The 17,007-nt window shown below is 37.1% G+C and overlaps 2 protein-coding genes across 5 annotated transcripts in view; one reads left to right on the forward strand and one right to left on the reverse strand.

The window, feature by feature from the left end:
• Positions 1–17,007, reverse strand: part of CHRM5 (cholinergic receptor muscarinic 5) — a 47,125-nt gene that overhangs the window by 10,963 nt on the left and 19,155 nt on the right. For 2 of the 4 annotated variants that reach the window (XM_072930147.1, XM_030274533.4), the window contains one exon: positions 16,475–16,673. The exons of the other annotated variants lie outside the window; for them this stretch is intronic. The gene's annotated coding sequence lies outside the window, so the exon portion shown is untranslated. The remainder of the gene's footprint in view (positions 1–16,474; positions 16,674–17,007) is intronic. 4 annotated transcript variants of the gene reach the window in all.
• The window catches only part of AVEN (apoptosis and caspase activation inhibitor), an 81,762-nt gene that overhangs the window by 637 nt on the left and 64,118 nt on the right, over positions 1–17,007 (forward strand). The gene's annotated exons all lie outside the window — the stretch shown is intronic.

The following is a 17,007-nucleotide window of genomic DNA, read 5'->3' on the forward strand; positions in this document are numbered from 1 at the left end:
GTCTGCCGGCGGTACCGCCCGGGACGGCCCGGCAGCCGCAGCATCCCCGCGCCCTCCCTGCTCTCTCCCTGCTCTGGGACAGCTGAGCCTACGCACTCTGGTGCGGCATGCACAGGGCTTTTCTTGTCGAAATACGTGTATAATTTTGCGCTGAAAGGATAAAAGTCTTGTTTGAAAAATTGGCCTGAAAAAATAACTCCTCACTTTGCAAATAGAGATGAAGAATTGTTGAGCATTTTTGGTACAGTTGTTTTAATGGTTGGACTCGAACGATCTCAGAAATCTTTTCCAGCCTTAACGGTTCTATGATCAGAAGTTGAAATGAACGCGTGTCTTCTCCAGGCTGTGATACTCACAGTGAAGACATGGTAACAGAGCACGCCTTGCATAATGGATATCTGTGATTCACTGGATATCATTTGTCATTAATAGAAGTTGATAGTTGTGCATCAACCCATTATAAAATGTTTTAGCAGATTAAAAGTAGCACAGACATACCATTATGTACCACAACTACATAGTAAGTTTCCTGTGGAGGTATTAAAATGCGTACTCTAACTCACCATGGTATGAGATCAACACTGTGCCTTTAAAAAGAGTTCACATTAAAAATGCTTTGACTGCTTCATTCAGATTGTTTTGCTTCTGTTAGCATTGTTGCAACGGAGAAGTCATGTCACTGGATTGGCAAAGAGATTACAATGATAACCTAATGCTAATTGGTGTTGGCAGCACTGGGAGTCATAATGTAGATGGACCAGCTGCTGCCCCAATTCCAACATCGTGTTGATTAGATTCACTTTGACTTTTATGATGCCACGGCTTCAATTGAACCCACCCGCTGTTTTATCTGTACTACAACTCCCATGCTTGCTGGTGGGTGTAACAGTATAAAATATTAATTTTGTTATTGTAGTTAGTTACACAGCACTCATGTTTTGGGAGATGCAAGTTATGGCTCAATTGGTATAGTTACCTAGAATGCTGGTCAGTGCTTTCACATGTAAGCAATATAAATTGCTGAATTCATACTGATGTTTGGGGATAGGTTTGGATCCTGGATGCAAACCAACAGTGTTCCCTCATAAGTTGCAGGAACACGCTGGGGAAATTCAGCACCGCTGTGTATTAGCTGGGGAAATTCTATCTTGGACTGATTTTTTCCTAAGTCATTCAACCCTGCAATTAAAAATGTTTCTTTTGGGACACATTAAAATACGTTTTGCCGCTGGTCACTTTGTTACTGACTTGGATATGCTCTTCATCTTAGCTTAGCCAGTGACTTTATTTTTGACCAAGGCTATTATGATTTGGGACTTTAAAAGTGAAGCAATAGCTAAGATTTTCTGAGAATCTGCTAAAGGTTGTTATGTAATGTTCTTCCTGCACTGGAGGGTTTTGACCTTAAGCACTGTATGGTCTCTTAGCGCACCTGCCACAAATTTTGTGTTTAGCAGCTTGGATAGGACTGGCTTCCAGCAATCCAGCCACAGCATCAGCAGCTGTGCCAGCCTGCAGCTGTTGAATTTTAGTGCTACCTCTGAGCCAATCTCGTAATTCAGCACTTCTGGAGCAGAGAGTACCTCCTCCTTCCAGCAGTGTAACCAGCATTCATCTGACAGAGTTGCCCCCAACTCCTTAGTGTCCTCTGTGTTCAGCAGTCTCTTGTATTACAAGAGTGCACCACCTGAGTGATAGGATGCTTGGGCCAGAGTAAGTATTTTGTGTGAGACAAGACCCTGCTGTCTTTCAGCATCAGGGGGCAAATCTTCTGAAGTGGTAATGTGTGAATTGCAAAACTGGGAAATTAGGTAATAAGGCAGGGAGTGTGATGGTTGTACCACATTCCCTTTCCTTACTGTGTGCTGAGATGCTGGAGTCTTCTCAGAAAAGCATTTTTTTCTTTCTTTTTTTTATATAGTGAAGTAGAAATTCTCATTAAGTTGCATAATATTTTGGCAGCAACATTTCTTAGTCAATTGCATTCACGAAAAAGCACTGTCTTAAAATGTTATGGTTTTGGTGTTTTAATTTAATGGTTCATAAGCTTGCATTTGAAGCTACGGGAAGACATTATTTCTGACCTGTACAAGAGGGAGAAGAAAGTTTTGTGGGGGCACATTCAGCTTGCAGTTTTGTGGGGCACAAGAAGACTGGGCACTTTACGCTGCTGCAGGGGTCCTGTCATTCTTTGGTTTTAGTCATGGATGATCAGCTGTGTTATTTGCAAAGCCTGGAAAGACCCAGAAATTGCTAGGTCAGTTCCCCCCTCCTCAGCTAGTGCTAGGGGAGAAGGAGATTAGGTACTGTGTTTGTATTCATGCCCTGCATGGTAGATCCAGGTGTGGATCAGAATCTTAGAGAAGAAAGCTTCATGATTTCAGCTCTTGAGAAGGTGGCTCTCTGAGTAAGTTCTCAGCTCCACTTTTGAAACGGGATGCTGCCTCTCTCAAATTTGAAATTGATTTAGAAACCATGAGAAAAAGTGTTCTTATTCCTTTTGAAGAGGGAAAAAGGATCTTCCACTTGTTATGTCTTTTTGTAAATAGTGTGCATGTTGATTTAACTGGCTTGATTATTGAAGATTTTGTGTCCTCCCTTCAAAAATGAATGTCTAATTAAGACCAGCTGGTTTACCAACTGGCAGATTTCATTGTAGATCTGTCATCTTGAATAATTTTCCATTATTTCAGTCTGCTTTAGCTCATCTATGCTATGTTAAATAAATAAAACACATTTGAAATTACTCAGTTTTAGTAAAATGTGGCATTATAATGCTTAAAGTAAATTGACATTGGTCCAATATTTTTTCCCACTTTTAGTCTAACTCAGAATTCATGTTTTACGTACTGTCAGAATTTTAAAATTGCTGTCTCTAAGAGATACAGTATGTTGAAATAGAAACAACTTTCTGAAATTGTGGATATGATGCTGGGTTTTATTTTGGTGGCCCTTGACCACATTTCTTGGAGGTTGGTGGTGGTGTTTAAGGAGATTTTCTTTTGTGTTTTAGGTTTATTACATTTGCAATTTATGAAGTATTCTTTTAACTTTCCATTTATTGATACACCGAGTGTGTATGTGATGCATGCTGCTACTTCAGTGAAGTTGGAATTGGCAGGTCTCTTTCAGTGTTCCTTTCCTGACTTTGGGCAGTGTTGCAGTAAACATTTTATTGTTCACAAGTGGATGTTAACAGATGGATTTTAGTGCAGTCTTTCTCATGTGTGGTTAGTTTCAAGATGGCATCACATTAATTTAGTATTTATTATATCTTCGTTATTGTAATCCATGCACATAGAAGTGATCTAAGAGAACAGGTAATGCTATCAGCATCAGATAAATTTTCCTAATTAGTATGAGCTAACTGTTTACCATCTAAGCAACCACAGAAAGCAGTTGAGAGGCACAGTAACAAAATGACAAATACAGATAGATATATTTGATTTCCTTTAGAACACTGTGACAGAAATTGTGCATATAGAAGAAAAGATTTCTGGATCTTGGAGACAATAAATCTTCTGACATTTTGTGTTAATGTTCTCAAAAGCAACTAGAAAAAATTATTTAGATTAATGTACATCAATTTGTGAGCTGTACTTAATTGCTAATGCGGTGTGAAGAGTTTCCCTTCTCAGAAGTTTCTCTTCTGTGATGGTTCAGTGTCAAACTGGTGTTTGTTAAATGGGATTCTGCAAGGCTTCATTATGTATCTGCTCATGTTCAGTTTTCTATTAATAATTCCAACAGGGAAATATTAAAATATACAGTGTTAATATTTGCAGACAGTACTAAAGTGGCAGGAGGGTGGAGCACAGAACAGTCTCAACAAATGGAAGAAACAGCCTGCATTTGGGTGTGATTCAAGGTCAAATATAGTACAACCACATCTACATAGGAAATATCTGTAGCAGTGTGTGACTGATTAAGGTGCAACTTTATAGAAGAGAACTGTCATCTTAATGGATGAGAAGATATCAGTTAGTGATGCCCTTACATAGAAGAACTAGTTCTATTTTTGCAAGATTGGGACTAGCTGGGGAAAACTCAGTGGGAAGGAATGAAAAAAGATGTAAAGAGGATATGACCGAGGAGGAAAGTCTGGTTCTTTCTCTTTTTATTTTATTTATGCATTTATTTTTTTTTTTTTTTTTAATCTGGCAAAGAGGACACTTTGGATAGGCCTGGTTAGCAATGTTCCATAAAGTAGAAAGGTTGCTGCAAAGAGATCCATTTTAGGCAGGACAAGAAAAAAAACTTTATTAAGAAGGAAGAGGTTTAAGTGGGCCTTCAGAATAAAATTTATGACTGAAGAATTAGATAGCTTGTTTAGCAAGTACATGGGAATCATGACAGAAAAATATATATGGTGAAGGTTACTGAGTCTACTCAGTAGACCTGCTGTGTAACCAGTTGTCACAGGCCTATTTATTTTTCTTTTATTTTTTCAAGGCTGTCTGCAGTGGAAGAGCATAAATGCTTTTTATACATCCAAAGTTAATTTATTCTTTTTGGTTTCTAGACAATAGAAGAACCTGTTTTTTACAGTGGGACTCCAGAGTTTCCTCATTGTTTAGTGTGGAATGGTTTAGTGATATTTATTGTTATTAATTCAGCATATTTTAGCAACTTTCCTGCTGATATAACAAGGGATTTGTATTGAAAACATCCCATTACAGAGGTGAATATCATTGCTGCAGATCAACTTCATGTCTGACTCTTTTTTTGTAACTTCCTTGGAAAGAGTTTGGGTAGGTTTTTTATATTTTAGATGTCTGTGCATTTCTATCCTCACCTACTTAAATGCTTTTGTTCCTCTTTTCTTTCTACTCTCAAGTCTCTAGGGTAGCTTTTGATAGCTTTGATAGCTATTTGATAACTTTTTGGTAACCAGTTGTCCCAAATATTTTCTAGCTTAAAGAAGTAACTTTACTGGCTGCATATTTGGTTAATTTTTTGAAACACAGCTTTCAGTCATAATCTTATTTAGATTTAATTGCCTAGTAAATTGGTGTGGATTCTATTCAGAGGAAATAAAAAATGGTAATTATTTGAATATTGGAGAAGAACTTCCCTTCATATTTAACTGAAGATTTTAGAATTTTGGGAAGAACTGAAACTCCACAGACTAAGAATGCATGCATCCATACATGCATCCATCCGGGGCAATGAACCAGGGCTGTAAGGTACTAGTAGGTGGCGCAGGCAGCCTGCCCCTTGGCGCTGGGCTGGAATTACTTGGTGAGGAGTCAGGACGTGTGCACATCATGGGGTTGGAATGTTCTTCTCACCTCAGGTTTATCTTTCTGAACGTCCAGCACAACGTCCAAAAGTCACACGTGTGTGTGAGTTATTAGGAATTGCCCCGGGTCTTCGAAACACAGCTGTGAAGAAAAGTTATTTGTAGGAAGGGCATACTTTGTAATTCTGAGTGAAAAATCTTGTTTTGCTACTGGGGTGACTGTTTGGTTCCAGACAGCACAATACAGGAGCTTGTTTGGGTACATCAACTGAGACACAGATAGTATTTCTGCTGAAAAGTCAACAAATTTGTAGAAGTGATGAATTCAAGTGATGCCCTGCAGTGCTGCTGCTAGTTTTCCTTGCAAAAGAAACTGGGTAGTTTCAGGAGCCCTGTTTTGATTTTCTAGATATTCTAATAGTGCTGCACAGTCTTTTGTAGCAGTCAGAAGGTTTCACTGTATTTAAAAAATAATCAAACAAATGCTGATGATTGATTCAGTGGTGATTTAGAGGCTTAAAAAAAAGTATGGCAGAATATTTCTTACAGGTTTTCACAATCACAGGATTTCAAGCCTGTGTGATTCAGTGTTCCATGGTAAGGCATAGAGGTGTGGTTCATGTATCTCCTATTTATTTTTTCATGTATGCAGTTCCTCTGTATTATGTGTATGTAGGGGGTCTGGGGGGGAAGGGTTGAGTTTTTCTCTTTTGTTTGTTTGATTTTTGAAAATAAGTCTTCAAGTCCTCTACAGGTAGATGCTGTAATACACTGTTGTAAAACCATAAATCTGCTGGAGTGTGGAAAAACCTTGCCTTAAGGTCCTGTTTCTATTTCTGTTTCTCTTTTCCCAGAGGATAATTCTACATTAGCAACTGTACTCTCTCCTTAACTCTGAAATAGCCAGGGTCTTTGTCTTGTAGGAACAGAGTGGTGATGCTGTGCTGCAGTTCTTCCTAGGCTCTTTTACTGACCTGTTGGGAGACCTTGAGTTTTTCTGATTGCCTGACAAACTAGGGGGTTTTGCTGGCATGGTTGGGTTTTTTTAAGATTTGTTTTGGTAGTTGGTTTGTTGGGTTTTTTGCCTTAGTTTTTTTTCTTCAGTGTCCTGTTTCAGACTGCATTATGTATATTGTGCTGCTTTGCTGACTTCGCTGCTGTATTATGTTCCTGTTAATGTGTAACAAAAGATGGCATGCCCATGGAAGCAACAGAAGTGCAAATTATGCCATCCTCAGGATTTATTCCACTTCTACCAAATGGTTAGCAAGGATGTTAAAGCATTATTGTCTCAGAGTAAAATATTTCTGTAGTGACGAAATTTTAAAAAATAATTGTGATAAAAATGTAGTTCCTTCAGTGATTTTGGTGTGGCTCTTAGTGTGATTCCTGTCAAGGATGGGGTTTTGATGCAAATTTGCTTTGTGGGTTACACTTGGGTGTAATATTAGTGGACTCAGTGTGATTTCACTCCTGATGGAGTCACAGTTGAAGCTGTCTACCAGTTGTCCAGACGGCTGAACACTGTCTGTATCTCACCACTGGATGCAGAGTTCTCCTGCAGTTACTGCTCTGTGTGCACCTAAGTTGGCTCACTGATGTGAACTGTACTGTGTAAGGATATGATGGGCACACAAAATCATGGGATTGTAGTGCATCCCAGCAGGTACAGCCCAGTCCTTGTTGGTAATTTGGGTGTGTTTGCACTCTCAGAAAGTTCTAAATGACTTGTAAAGCTTCTTCACAGCAGTGTTAGCTTCATGGTCCAGGAGCATCATTCTGTGGTAACTCTTACTTTTCAGAATTATGCTCCAGACCAATAGCAAAATAAAATTAGATTTTAACATTTTGGGGTTTTAACTGTGGCGTTGCAGCATTGAGGACCTTGGACAATGATTCTTCTCTACTATCACAAGCTACATGTTGGATTTAAAGAATCATTTTCTTTAAGGCTGTTTAGAAAGACATATTTCACAGGATCTCTCTCTCCACCCTCTTCCAAAAAGGGTTGGAGGTGAATGAGGAAGAGATGTCAAGAGGTTTGAGTGGTGATTTCTAAATGTCTGCAGTAAGTTGCATTAAAATTTGATATAAAAATAACAAAGGGTGTTTTTTGAGTGAATGCAGTGACAAATATATGAAAACATCCATGGTATTATACCACTGTGATATAGTTATGAAACAGTTTCATAATCATAGTTCAAATATGAAACAACATTGCAATACTGAGCATCTCAAGAGGCTGATAGAAACAAAATAAACATGGAGATGCAATACACAGAAGTGGAGTTTTCCACTAACACTTGACAAGTTTTGTTCTGTTTGTGTAGAATTGTTTGAGCCTTGTTTAATGTCAGGCTTTTTACAGATGTTACTAGATATGAGTCATGTTCTTTTGTTCATCTGTAAATAGGTTTGAACATAAGAACTCGTCAGGATCTAGAGTTTTTTCTTCTGGTATTTCATACTGGTATTCTGCAACTGCAGTGATGCTTTTCAGAGATGAATCTTTGTTTATACGAGGTTACAGTCACATGATACATCTGTTTGAATTACCCATAACAGATTTTAAAAATCAAGGAGAGAGAAATATTTTTTGCTATTGAAGTTATTAAGAAAGTTCCTGGAACCATACTTTGTGACTGTTGAAGCAGTAGCAATTGTATGTAGAAACTTCAAGAACAAGTCTTTTTCTTGTCTACATGATGAGATGTTTTTGCCTTTAACTGTAGCATTATTCCTTTTAGGCAAAACATTGGTTTCAGAATCTGGTATCTCTCTTGTCTAATTCTATCTTTAGCTAACTCAGAGTGCTGAGTGCCAGTATCCAACATTTATGAACCGGTCTTAGCATTTCATCCCTCTTTCAAAAATTCTCGTCCTGTACAATAAAGACTAGAAGCTTTTTTTCTTTGTGCTACCTGTTCTCTCAGCTGCCCTTTCTGCTAATTAAGCTTCTCGTCAGCTTTGGTAGATCTCTCTAAAGGTCACCAATAGAGCAAACTAGTGAAGAGGATTACTTTGTAGGGATATTTTTTTTTTCTTTTCAAGAAAGAACCTTTGAGTCAAGACTCTTCCTTCCTCAGTCTAAAGGGAAAAAAAAAAAAAACAAAAAAGCTTTAGCATTTTTCTTTTTCCCTCAAGTTTAAAAGAATGTTTATAGTAGAAACTTGAATCTGTAGTGGAAGAGTTCTGATACCTAGGTGAACAATAAGAAAGTAAATTGTTTCTATTTCTGAAAGGCAACACTGAAAAATCACTGAAGGCTCACTACAAATGCATCAATAGGCCACTATGTCAATGTGAAGAGATTGTGACCATACAAACTTATGTGTCACCTCGTCTCCATTAATACTTTTGTAGAAATAATTTTTAGCTTACTCTGGTGTGTGTCACTGTAATGATGGAATAGATTGAATGTTTAACAATACAATTTGATCTTAGTAATACTGTTGACAAATCAGAAAGTGCAATACACAAAATATTATATATCAAGATTTTTGTTTTGTCTTTGCATCTCATCAAGTGTGGTCTGGAAAACATAGTGCATAAATACAAAAAGGGTTTGCAAATATCTATACTGACTTGGTTAAGTGAGCTGCTGAGAGTTGCAATTAAATGACTGTTACAAATGCTTGCTTTCTCTTGAATAATTGAAAGGGGAAAAAATCTTATTTAAATTACATGAAACCCTGAAGGAGGAAGTATAATGAAAAGTCGTTTAATTATTTTCAGTGAGACAGCAAAAGAGACTGACCTTATCAGTATTTGTTTATTTTCTTGCCTTATTGTATTCTTTGTTAGCCCCAGAAAATACTGGTTATGATGCAGAAAGAAAACTCTCTTAGTAAGGCAATGTATAATTTCATCTCTTTCAAAATATATAGCAAAATAATCCTTGTGTGTGCCATTTTACATTAGAAACAGTTGTGGGTAAGGTTACAGAGCCATTAGCACTGGTGTTCTCTGGTAAAAAGACAGAGAAGGGATACAGAGCCGGTCTTGGATACAGAGAGTAGAGGATAAAAAAGTTTCAGTCTGCAATGACTACTGAGGCGAAGGATTTGAGGATGTGGAAAAAAGTTCAATCTGTGATCTGTTTTCTTCCCAGTTTCAAATACAAAGTGTAGTCAGACTTTTTTTCCACGTTTTAGATAAGCGACCTACCAATGAACTTGAAATAATTTTTAATCTGAATTTCCCAAAGTTCCCTCAATTTTCCTGAATTTCCCTCAAATTTTTTCAGACTCTTTTTACTTTATGTACAAATGTGATATTCTCATGAGGAGAGTAGGAATTTAAAGACTCACATTAAGTGTTACATTCTTGGTCTTTTTTTTTTTTTGTGTGTGGTGATTGTGCATCTACAGGACACACAGGCCAGCAGCTGCTTGAGTTCTCCTATGGGGAGTGTCCAGGTGCTGTACAAAGTAGAGTCTGGCTGAGAAAACATGCCAGATCTCCTGCTCCAGTGTGGGAGAACCACTGTATTCTCATGGAGAAATGCAAGTTGGGATGCCCCTGTGCAGAAATGCGAATTGAATTTATTTGCATTTTCTGGATAAAATGCTGTTGTTGTGCAGTAGCTGAAGAAACATGGATTGTATTTATTCACACATCTCTTTTAGGTGCTTTGTTTTGGCACTCCCCTCTGGTAGTCCCCATCTATTCTCAGTTCATTGCAGGACAAGCAGAAGTATTTTTGCTGGAGAAAATGTTGTTTCTGTCCAAAATGCACTGCTTTGAGGCCAAGTGCATGCCACACTTTGCTGATAAATAATTCTGCTTCTGACTTACCTGAGTCAAGAAGGTGTGATGTCTCTACACCTTTCGTCATTGATGTATAGACAAAGTCCCGAAACACACTTATCACTAATTCTCAGACTGTGGCACAGGAGGTGGAGAACATGCTGTGGGATACTACTGCCTTTACCATCTTTGAGCTATCCTACTGACAGAGCTTGAAAATGGTGTGTGCAGTGTGTAGCTGACTTTTGTTTTGGGGCAGCGTTGTAGAGACTCATTGTGCATAATAGAGCTGTGTCTTCAACACAGTGCATGGGGATTCAACACAAGTCTGTCACTTTCCAAGGCAAACCCACCACAAATCAGACATTTGGCTGTAATTCACTACATTATGGGACAACGCCTTGCACAGTGCCTGAGAGAACTCCAGATGATCAGTCCTTTTGCAGCTGAGTTTGTTCTAGGAAGGGTGCTACTGGCTTGTGTGAGGCAAGTTGATAATGGAGGGTGGAAGTAGATGCTTTTTCTTTACTACTTGGGTATTTCTGCCAGGGAGATCCTGCCTTGACTGTGAGGCAGGGGTTACAATCTCTTAAATTCATATCCTTGATAAATTACTATTTCGCTAATTTCTCCTTTCCTTGTATCACTGAGTTGGCTGGTTTGCAGATAGCTAAAAAAATGGATCAGCCTATACATTTGTCATGTAATTTAAAACACAAGGAAGAAGAAGGGTTTTGATATCTGTCAAGTGGGGAGTTAGTACTCTCTGCATCTTTTCTGGTTTTCCACTATATAAAGAAAGAAATTCATTGTAGCATTGGTCTCAGAAATGCTGTTTAAAAGTCTGTGAGTCAAGGATAGCATTTTTTTGATTGCACGATTGCACGATTGTACGATTGGTGTAATACATGGTTATTTTGTTTAGCACGACTAGATTATTTCTATAATTGGTGTAATTCAATACAGCTATCTTGCTTGTTTGTTTCTGGATCTGGGATTTTGCATTCTGGGTTATAATTATGTATTTTTTTTGCACATCAGACAAACTGCTTTTTATCCTTAGTTTCTTTTTAATAACTTCGTGTTCATTGATTTACTGTGTGACTCTCTGTTTGTCCTAAGGAGCACCCCTTTTTTACTCCCCTTACTGCAAATATTGTCGAACCAGGCTATTTATAACTCAAGTTTTTCAATATGCCATGCCATAAATGTAATAATGCAATTCAATTTAGAAATGCATAATGGCAAGGTCTGCTAGTTTGTTGATAGAGGGGTAATAGAGATGTGAGGTTTTTTGGTAGCATGTGAAATTATATTTATGAAATGGCAATATGTTAATAATGAAAGATGAAAAATGTAGCAGCTATGCTACTGACAATGTTGTAGATATAATGAAAGGGGGGAGGAAAACAAAATGCTGTTGTCTGGAATTTATTATACAGAATCTTTATAGGGCTTCAAGTTGGTAGAATGTCTCCTTTTGTGGCTTTAATTTTCATTATGTAAATACTTATATGCTTGGAATAAGCTATTATTGTGTGATGGTTGATCTGAAAAAGTGACAGATGTTGGCAGGTTTAATTTGAAATCAGGATAGAATTTCCCACTGTGAACCGAGCGCCAGTACTTGTATATAGAACTTGTAAAATGATGTCCTACACATCTGAATAACTTTAAAACCAACACAAATATTTGTAGCAAAAGATATTTTTAAAACTGTATAACTTTGACAAAGGACACCTCTGTGTCCACATGTAGTATGTTAGTAGGACTAGTAGTGGGGAATCTGTAAGTCTTTAATGGGAAGAGAAAACAAAATTTTCTTTAGAAAATGAGTTTAACGTTGCAGGAAATTAAAACCAAGGATATGGCTTATGGGTACTCTTAGCCAGTCTAGCTGATAACTGATGCCAGATATGAAGGAAGGACCTGCTTCCTGGTTCCCATGTTTCATGGCATGCTTCCAGCCTATCTAACCATTATTTATGCTTGTCTGAACCTGGCTGAAGGTTAGAAGTAGAAGAGAGAAGGAAGCTATTGATTAAGTTTCCATCAGTTTAGGGATACAATTTCAAACAATCCTGTTCTGTTTGGCATCTTTCAGATTTTTTTCTTCTTTAATGCTGTGACAATTGAAAATAGAACAGTGTAGGTGATTATCACTAAGCTATTTCTATGTTTTGAAATGCATAGAAAAAGAATATTTTACTCCTGTGTGCTTTCTTTTTTACAAAACAGATGCATTTTGAAAAGCCCTGAACTTCTAACTTGTTATTATCTCTTATCAAATATTTTTGAATTTAAAGGTAGGCGACAGTTTTGTTGTTATTAAAATGTAAACTTTGGAGATTTCCTTTCATGTGTAATATAGTAGAGCAGACATCTTTTGAGAGGTTCTTTTGTGGGGGTTGTTTGTTTATTTTTTTCTATTTTCATTGTGGCAAAAGAATAGATCTGTTGAGAAAGTTTGTCCTGTACTTCTCCTTGCATGAGAAACCCTGAAGCTTCTTCTTGTTCTTTTTGATCTTGGTGCAGTTGCTGGATTTTTGTTGGCTTTGTTCTAAAGCTGTGTACATGTAGGGGTTGTTGAATAAACATTAGACTTGTCAATATAACTAAGGTCTTCTGTAAACCTTGCTCTTTTGAGCAGACTTCGTTCCAAGTTTATGAAATAAACTCTGTGAGTTAGAATCAAATTTTTCTCTGTTCCACAGATGAATGCTTTGACTGAGCTTTTTACATAATTTCTTGTGCTTTTACTTCATCATTGATACAATTGGAGAACTACAAAGCTTTTCAATATGTAGAAGTTTATAACAGATACGTTTATTGAGAGAGGCTCTCTTACCCATTGCCTCAGGAAGACTAGTAAAATAGCAATATCCTTTAAAGCATCACTTATTTAAATGTTGAGGTGAATATTTCCCCTCAATAAATTTTGCTTTCTTGATGTTACAAAACCCCTCATGTGTGTTCTTTACAAGCTCTTGTTAAATCTGTTAATACAACTGCTTTCTCGATTTTAGAAGTGCTGGAATAAAATAACAAAATGAAATACTAAGGATTAAATAGACTGTTAGAGGTTTTCAAGCCCTGAGTAGACAAAGCCCAACCTACATGGTCTGATTTCAGTTTTGACCTTCTTTTGAGTAGTCAGTTGGACAAAATGACCTCTTGCAATCCCTTTCAGTTTGGATTACTCTATAATACTGTGACATTAACACATAAGAATTGAAACAGTTTCAGGATATTGTCAGTCTCTAATGCAGCTTAGGAAACTTCTTTTTAAGAGCAGCAGATTTGGTAAAAACCGTTGTCTTTCTCCAGAAAATTTCCTTTACCGCTTCAGAATACAAAGTGTAACTTGATTTTGGAATAAGACATGCAACATTCACATATGTGGATCCATATGTATGCAATATATAAATCTTCTGGTTTTTGCCAAGTACAGCCTATACACGGGAATAATCACTAATCTTACTGAAAATGCTGTAACCTTTCTGGCAATGTACTTTGAAAGTTTTTCTTGAAATCTTTTATTTCTGTCAAGACAAAAGCTCCTATTTTGTGTTTGCACTCATATTTTTGACTGTTGTTCATAAGACAAAAAATCATCTTTTTAAATTTACTGACAATTTGAAGATAGAAGAGCTGCCAGGTTTTATGCAGGTCCGTGTGATAATTTTATGTAAATTGCTTCATGGGTTTACACAGTTGCCAGTAACTATCATAAAATCATTTCCACTGAATTAAAGAAAAAATATGGTTGAATTTCTGTTGGTGGAAATGTATTAGCTTGGCAAGTTTAGAAAATCAAAAGTCTCATTATCTATAGACAGCAGCTGGACAAACTTCCTACAGACTCTTTGTTCACAGCATGGGACAGCCTTGGGGAAGAGAGGCAAAGGGCTACTTCTGCAGTTAATGCAACTTGTTGATACTCTACCAAATTTTCCAGTTAGTGCAGAATGGGTATTGAATTTATAATGCTGTTCTCACAACATACGCCATCAAGTATCCTTCAGTTTGGAGTTTTAATCTAAATCAGTAGAGTGAGATTTTAGCTAGTGGCTTTGTAGTTTGGAAAATCCTGTCTGTAATGAACAACACACTCAAATATGCACTTTCTGAAATAAATAATTACTTGGCAGGCTTTTCCTAGAACAAAGTCTTGCTAAGCTACAGTGCATGGTTATTAGGTTTAATTTATCTACAAGTCAACAGTTTTCAAACTAGATCTCTGAAAACTGCAGTATGAAATTTGAGCAGAGTGTATTAGATTGGCTCATTTTGCCCCTTACGCAGGTCATAGAGATACTTCTGAGAGGGCAGTGAAGAGTAAGCATCAGGATTTATGGATTCTTTTCTAGGTCTTTGAAAGACAAGGTGGTCTGCCATTTAGATCAGTTGTTACAAACAAAATAACCAAGCTGTTCGCCTGTGAGGCTTTTTCTTTTTCCCCGTCTCAGTGAATCTAAGGGAGAGATTTAGCTCCTAATAGAAGTTCTCATTTCAATTCAGTGAGGCATAAGATTTGTACAGAATATGGTTTTAGCTTGTGGAAATGTTAATAGTGATTTGTGAGAAAGATGCAGGACGCTTTGTAGCCCTGCTGCTTGATCATGTTAAAACTTTAAAGAGTACAAAGAATATTTTAGGAGGTGGGGTTTGGTCCAGCTGAATAGCAAATTCTGCTTCCATTTGCCATAGTTCTGAATATAATCTGTTTTTCTTTAGTATACTGTGCAGTTCATTTTTTAGAGAGTCTGTTAAATTTCGACCACAATAAACCAGATGATGCATTCCTTTATCAAGTAATTACTTACAAAATGCAGGATATATATATCTAGATAGATTATATATAGGGGTTTTAATTAGTTAAATGTATAAAATAAGAAAATTTTTGAAGATTTTTATGCTATATATAACTATCATGAGGTATTAGCCTATCAATCATAGTTATACATAAAGTAAGTTGTCAGGGGATTCTGCTGTACCTTTTTGGATTTAAATGTAAATAAAGCACATTTAATGAGCGCTGTTGTTAAAAAAGGAATTATTTTTGAGATTATGTTGTATCTGTAATGTACTAAGATAATTCATAGTGTAATCCCATTGCTCTTGTTTGGTTATACTACCAATAACTTTGAACCATGAAATTAAAAGCAAGTATGTCTTTCCAAGAGCAATTTAAGTCATTAAAGAATGAGCGTCTTTAACATTTCCACTTGTGTCTGCCCAGAGGAACCAGTAAGAAGTCAGTATCAGCCAAGCTTCCTTACTAATTCACATGCACACAAGCCTACATATTCAGACTTCTATTCTGTGAAACAATTTAAGGTGTAGAGATCATGAATGGCTTTGTTGCTTAATTATATACCTTTTTTGACTCTTCGACTTAGAAGTGCCTTCTGTGAAAATTTGGTCTTAACAGATGCTGCCAAAGTTAGGATGAGGACCAAAAGATAAATTGTGTCTGCACATACACCTTAGTATTTTAAATATAAATGAGAAAAAAGATATGTGCTCATTCATGATGCAGCTGATAGTCTGGATCAGATTCAACCCAGAGAATATTTTCATTTTGTCTTGCTAGCCTTTTACACTGATGAGAAGAGAAAATGGGATTGAGACTCCTAGATAAGCTTTAATGTCTTTGCACTTGACCATAGCTGTACATCAGTTTCCATGAAGGGAAGAGACAATCAAGAAGTTTATTCAAGGAACTGGTGTGTGCTGTTGCTTGTTGTGAGAGCAGCAAATGTAGGGAACAGGCAGTGGTTATAAGTGTCCATGAATATGCTTGGGGTCCCCATATGGCAGTGACTGTTTGTGACTCTGGGGTATTGTAGGTGAGTGTCCCTAACAAAGAGTGGAAAAGATAAGGAAATGTAAATATGTTGTAGCCATACTATTCAAAACAGTAATACAAAGATTAAGTAACAAAGGGGCAAAGTAGCACTTGATCAATATAATTTTGAAGAGTTTCTAAAGATAATTTGGGAAGGAAGTGAAGAAGACAAATAGCTATGCTCTTTCTAAGAGAGTAAAAAAAAGCTCAAATTAGGTTTAGTTACTGTAAGGTGACATATTGGGAAGAGAACTGGGAGAAGTGCTGCAAAATAAATAAGAAAGGAAGTCTAATAATGCGTGATACCTACATGATAGGGAACCACAATTGGCCCAAAGAAAGGTAGGCTGAAGATCTGATGTTTCTGTTACTGTAGAATATTCTAAGTACTGACAAAGATGAAGAGTTTTAAATTTTTCCTGCAGTGTAACCAGAATTGAACAGGAAGAAGGCTATAAGCTCTAGCTCCTATGGCTTCCTAAGGGTAATAAGTACAGTTTCAGCAAATCTTAATGGAAGCCCTGACTTTCAATGTACTTTGAGTTTTGTTTTGTTTAAGGGCTTTGAGCTCAGCAATTATTGTTGAGTGCTTGGACACGTGTACTTAACATGCCAGGACTGATTGCACTTACAGTAAATAGTGGTTGAGTAACTGAAGTGGGATGCAAGAGGTCACTGTTGCACTTTCTTCATTGTGTACTTTGATCCAAACCACTCTGGGTTCCAGGGAAGTGAAGAAGGATGACCCCAGGGGAAATTACTTGTTCAGAACAATGTTTACTTCTTTGAAACACCTTCATTCCTGAACCACATGCATCAACGTGTTCTCATCTGTAAGAAAAGTCAAACAAAAAGCCCACTTTCCTATATTTTCTCAATACTATACTATCCCCAACCCTGTATGTAAAATTAGTATTTTTTGCTCTGTTAGACTGCAGATTGTGGTAATTTGTGCTATGCACTTTGCTTTCCTTTAGAAGAAAAAGTCACAGGTTCTCATAAAGGATAAAAATGCATTGCTTGGCAGAAGACCACAAATTAAGCAAGTTCCTCTGCAGGGGAGCTTGGCCCTTTCACTGTTGTTTGAGTGCTTTAGTGTTTAGGTGGAATATTGCGCACATTTTTTTTCTGATATGGTGAAATGCAAAATAGTCTGAAGGTTTCC

The sequence above is a fragment of the Taeniopygia guttata genome, chromosome 5 (genome assembly GCF_048771995.1).
Source record: "Taeniopygia guttata chromosome 5, bTaeGut7.mat, whole genome shotgun sequence".
Classification (NCBI taxonomy): Eukaryota; Metazoa; Chordata; class Aves; order Passeriformes; family Estrildidae; genus Taeniopygia; species Taeniopygia guttata.